Genomic DNA, 6000 nt, shown 5'->3' with positions numbered 1-6000 from the left:
CTGGAAGAAGAGAAGATAAAGAAATACTTCCTTGTTCTAGTGAAGGAAGATGATGTTCCTGGAGCGAGAAAGTAATTTCAAAGTTAATTCACCCAATTTGCAGGGTTGATGGTAGCTGGGTCTAAATAGGCTGGAACTCAGTGAATTCACAAAAACCAGAGGGAGGCATGGTTCTGTTTGCAGATTTGAGTATCAGCAGTCTAACTGCACACTGAGAGTTTCTAGAGAAGCAACTCCAGTCTACAGTCCTAAAATCTACAGCATTCGCTCCATGCCAAGTTTTCTTGGCAGCGTTATCCTCGCCCATAAGAACATGTCAAATACAAGGGTTCGTGATGTGCTGTCCTGTATTATCTTTTCCGAGATGCTGCAGTGTGAACAGCAGAGCTCTCACTAGGTGGACGGAAGACGACAGGGGCAGCCAGTTGCAATAGGTACTCAAGGGGAGAGCCCTAAAATCTTAGTAATATCCTTCTAGCAAAGGAGGATAGACTCCAAGCTGAACTTCATTGTTTTTTAATAAATTTACTAAAAATATTAATACCCTGCTAGGTTATACTTGGACCAAAAGATAAGAATGCACTCAAGTTCTTATTTAGAAATTTTAGCTTTTTTCAAAAGCAATGACTTTTCAAAAAGTCAAACTTTTTTTCCAGCAATACCTGTATCTCACCTTCAGATAAACATTATTAGAACCTTTTTTTTAAAAGTACTGTGCTGTTCATGTGGCCGGTAGTGTTCATTTCATCTCTAAAAGGTGCTCTTAAGAGCCACTGTCATTAGAAGGAAACACCCATTTGCAGGAGGTTACATGTCTTTTCTTCTGTTCCAGCTTATAACCTAAAATGAAATTGGCAACAGCTGTATGTAAGTAAAGCTGCTAAAATTTGCTTGGAAAGAAAAAAACATTTTTTTTAAAAATTGCAGCTTTTTCCATCAGGTGTTGCCAATGTATCAGCAGGAGAAAGCATCAGTTGTTACAATGTAGAAATGTTATGGAGAAAAACCTTACTATTTCAGAGCACCCTTTGCTGTCATCTTTTGCCCATTAGCAGCCTGGGCAATAAAGAAAATGAAGCCACTTGGGAAGAGATGGGTGAGGCGGTGTGACCGTCCTCCTCCGGGTGGGAACTGCAGGGTCAGTGCGCTTGATGAAGACTTTCCTTGATGGGGAAAAAAAAATGTGCATAATCTACTGTAAGTATAACATATACCTCTCTGTACGTTTTCCCAACTATAGGTTTTCATGGCTTGCTGAAAGTGGGAAAGCAGGCAAAGAAAAAGGAGGAGGGAGAAATTACTTGGTGATGACTCCTTGAAATAGGAGGTCGCTTTCTGGCCCGTACACTTTGGCATAATTTGGCCAGCGTTGGCCAGTTGTGCTCTCTAGGTGAAGGGGCTGTATGCAGAGACAGTTCTGGAGTGCAGCCTCCGTTACGTTGTGGGCGTTTCACCGCGCGTAAACTGTGCCCCGGGAGTCTCTGCCAGACTCCATCCCTAATAACCCACACATTTGATCCTGCCTCTCAAATTTTGCAGAGGAAGCCCGGTGGGATAAAAACCAAGTAAGCAAATTTCCCCTTTTAAGGCAGGGATGGTAGGAGGCTTGGTTATCCTTGTTAGCTTCCTGGGGATGCAGGAGAAAGGACTACTTTAGTGGAGGAATATCAGAGATGGCTTGTCTCGTGATGTTTACATGTCCTTTTAGATGTCACTGTAAGTGCTCTTGCTCTTAGCTGGTAGAAGTGAAGGCCTGTCAGGGAAGGGAAAATGCCTTCTGATGTTCCTGGATAACTCTTTTATTAGCTGCTAGCTTCATAGTGTACACTTGGATGACTTAGCTGAAGAAAATGAGTACACCTGAGACTTTCAGTCAGTCTTGTATTCGTTTAGAATGAAAAGTAGTTTGATCAGTTTGTGTAAAAACATATCCATCCTTTTTTTCTCTCAAAAGATCAGTGCTCTCCCTCAGGAAAGAAATGAAAGCTGCTCCTGCTCCTGTAGCGATTGCTTCTGATTTCCGCTGCTTCAGAGCAAAGTGCAGCTGTGTCATTGTATCTGCAGCGTGACAGATCATCCCGAGATGAGAAAATGAGGGAAGTGCTTGGTTTCTTTAAAGCGAAAATGGGCATTACAAGGGGAGCGGTTGTGTTGACCTCTTTTGAAATGGTGCATGCATCCAGTGTAGCCGCATGGATTGGGACTTGTTAACCAATTAGTCATCTATAAAACTTCCTTAATGAACCACAGAGGAGCAGCACGACCCACCAGACTGACATGGGATTGGAACCAAACTGACATGTTAGCCAGGTGCTGACAAATTCTGATCTCTCCGCTGCCACTTGCTCACTGAGTGGCCTTGGCAAGTGACTTCCCTCCCTCTCCCGTATGCTCCACAGCTGTGATACATCTGAGAGCAACCCTTGCCTGGCTCGCAAGGATTTGGGGAAGCGGTGAGTGCTATACAAGTGCTAAGTATTGTTATTAAAGCTATGGTATGTCAGGTGACGCAGATACATAGATCATCTGCCCTCTTCAGGCACTTGACTGTTAGCCTTATGTCTCGGCACACTGAAAATGTGCAGGATATCAGGTACAATGACGCACTTCAGTCTTGAAATTACTTATGTCTTCAAGGTCAGATCTGGTGACTTCAGTATCTGTTTCACAGCTGCAGTACCATGTTTCGGTCAGATGGTGATAAATGAGAGTGTAACTCGTTTGTAATTCCTTCTCTGTCTTCCTAAATATTTTGTTTCTTAGGAAGCTGATGCTGCTACGAACATATTGAATAATACTGAATTTGCAATATTCTGCTTTCCAGATATAAATGTTTATATTTAAAAGTGCTAAGACTGCAATGCAATAAATATATCCATGTAACAGTTTGCTTGAAAGCGTGGGGTTTTGTGCTCTGTCAATATGTTTATGTCAGTGATGCAGCTGCTACTGCAGCATTTTGGACAGATGCCTGGATGTGGAGACCACCAGGTTTTGAATGCTCCGGTGATGTGATTTGGGGGCAAACCAGTCTTCAGTGTGTTCAAAAGTGTATTCATCTATAAAATAAGAATATTATTATACCTGTTTTTAGAGGTGCGGAAAGGAAGTGAACTTCATGTTGAAAAGTGTTAAGAACTACTGCCCTGATCACTCAAAGGTCCTTTAGTCAAAGGACCTTAGTGTGTGGTCTCCCACCGCACCATCAGGAGATGGTTTTCCAGGAATCGGGGAGGTCCAGAGCCGGGATCCAAGCTTCTAGTCAAGTGTGTGCATGGTGGGGAACCTGACTTCCAGGAACCTGTTCATTCCTCTGGTAAATAATGCTGATGTATTTGGATCAGCGATGCTAACTATGTGGATGCAGCTTGCTGGAGATGTTAACATACCTGTGCTCTGGAATTTGGGTGTTTGCTAAAAGGCATAATTCCCATTGCAACCAGGGAACTGGTTAAAGAGAACAAAATCTGCAGTTTAAAGCCATGAGTGGCAATATGAGGATGCGTGTAATGAGCAGGATCAGACAGGGAATTCACAGAAGAGGTCTGCAACCCATTGACTTTCATTTGCATTTTAAAGTGTTGTTTTACACTGGGAGTCTGCCCTGTCTTCCCTGTGTCTGATGTTTCCCCCATGTCTTACAAGATGATTTACAGCCAATGTGGCAGTAGACTCTTGCTCTTTCAGATTGCAGTTCTGTCCATTTAATTTATGAGTGCAAAGGACACGAGTTTTTCTTTGATGTTCCTGCAGGTGCGTAAGGGTAAGCCGGTGCTCAAATACTGCCTGAATTGGAGTTAAAGCATTTGATTAAGAGTTGTGCTCCCAAACTGCTAGGGAAACAAGTTCTGTACTGCCACAAAAAACCTTACCTGAGCTTTTCTCATTGTGTTTCACTCCTCATAAATATTAAAAAATGAACTCTGTAACTTTTCTAGTGTGGAGAGGCCTGTTGAAACACGGTGCCGCCTGAACTGGGACCTTCAGTTTCCCGTGCTGCCGTAGCAGACTGGAGCGTTTGAGCCCTTTCTGTGCTGCCCTGAGTGAAGTCAGAGGCCGGGTTCGCTCCTGCCGTGGGTGTGACGAGCTCACCCAACCCTCTGCATCTGCTGCACCATGAGTGCAAGGAAAAATGGTAGCTGGAGTGGTAAGGAAGAGTCACAAATTCCAGTTCTGGTTTTACCTGCTCTCCTGGAGTTGTATAAAGCATTTACCTCCTCTTTCTGACATTGCTTTGCCCCTGTTTGGAAAAGAGAGTTGAAATTTTTAAAAGGAAAAATTGGAGGAAGGAGACATCCTTCCTTCATCCTGCAAGAAATAAGCAATTTTCTGGCAATACTGAGGCCTTTTTTTCCTGATCAAATGCTACCTGAATTCTCGGAACAGTTCTTCTCAACCTCATGCTGTATCTTCTTGCTGTGAATGATTTATTATCCAAACCAACTTGTTTATTCCCCACAATTTCTTAAGCCCTTGGAGATCTCTCTCATCTTGGCGTTTGTGAGTCTGCCCAGTCATCTTTCATAACACGGACATTTCCAGAGGTTTGATTATTAGTTTTCCAGAGCCTTGCTGTGCTCAACTCCTTAAATGATCTGAGGGACACAGGGTATGTAAAAAAAATGAAGTTTTAGTAATACGGACCAGTATGTTGCTGGTTCACGTGTTCAGTTGATGGGTCAGTCTGGGTGATGCTCGTAGCCTGCTTGAAATCTGAACGAATATTTGAATATTTAAACTAGGTATCATTAGGTTTCCGAGTTAAAGGGCAGTGGATAGAAACTGACGAGTACATAATGGCTCCAGCTGGGTTGGATAATTCGGATAACACCAGTCTGCCTCGGTTCTGCGTAATGGAGGTGTAGCTTTTGTGAAGCTTTGACAGGATAATCACATCTCAGAAGATATGTTTTCTTCGCAGCTCTGGGCCGTGGGTGCAGCTTTCAACAGGAGAAGGTAATTGTTTGGATCCTGATGGCTGCTCTGAGGATCTCGCTCCACCTGCCCTTGCCAGTGTCTCGGCACTTCTCTTCCTCACCTCTCCTTTCACGTTTTGCAGTATTTGACAAATTTTAAACCAGATGTTTTTATTACAGCCACCGGTGTCACTCTGAAATCTCTTTTGCGTGCCAGTCATCTCTGCTGGTCTCTGGTCAGCTGAAGTGGTTGAGATGGGGATCACGTTCAGTTTGCTTACCTCTGCCCGTGAGGTCGCCCGCTCCGTGCCGTTGCTGCCTTGTGCTTGGGGAACGGTGGATACAGAGGTAAGATTGGGTCTGGGCATGTCTCCTGTAACGGCCCCACGAGAGGCACACAAGTCCAGCTGTAAAGAAATTGCTCTGGGATACTACTATTTATACGCATCCTTTTTAAAGGGTCGTTTGGGAGAGTGAATAGTGAACCAGTTCAGATATAGTGTAAATGGTTATAGTTTAAATCCAGGCTGTAGGTGGAAAGAATGATCTGTGCCAGTTGCCCAGAGGCTTTTATGGCTTAATTTTGATGGTCTGGACTCTGGGACGCAGCTCCAAAGCTCACACACCCTGTCCCTGCAACTGAATGGGCGAAACCAGAGGGAAGACCCAGCCCAGGTAGGGGATGGATGGGCACCACAGGGGCGTCGAGTGTGCTCCTGTTCTCGATACTGGTCCTGCTCTCCGGGAAAGGACCTGAGACATTTTCAGGGTTCCTGGATTTCTCTCTTCTGGGGGCACTAAATGCTCCAAAAATATTGTTCAAAAGATCCCCTATGTGTTACAGCCCTTCAGGTTGCTCTTTTTTCGCCTGGGACTCTGTTGGCCAGATTCTCACTTCAGGTTTGGGCGGTGCGGCGGTGGAAACACCAGACACTCTGCCAAGCCCGGTGACTGCTCCAACGAGCAGAAAACCTGCCGATGCTCCCTCCGGGAGAAGGGATGGTGGAAATGTAGTGGAGGTGACTTCAGCTACGCAGTTTGGAGGGCTGGGTACTGTACCCTGTTGTAATTCCTAAACACCTTC

This window comes from Numenius arquata, chromosome 11 (assembly GCF_964106895.1).
Source record: "Numenius arquata chromosome 11, bNumArq3.hap1.1, whole genome shotgun sequence".
Taxonomy (NCBI): Eukaryota; Metazoa; Chordata; class Aves; order Charadriiformes; family Scolopacidae; genus Numenius; species Numenius arquata.
This window is presented reverse-complemented; position numbering follows the sequence as displayed.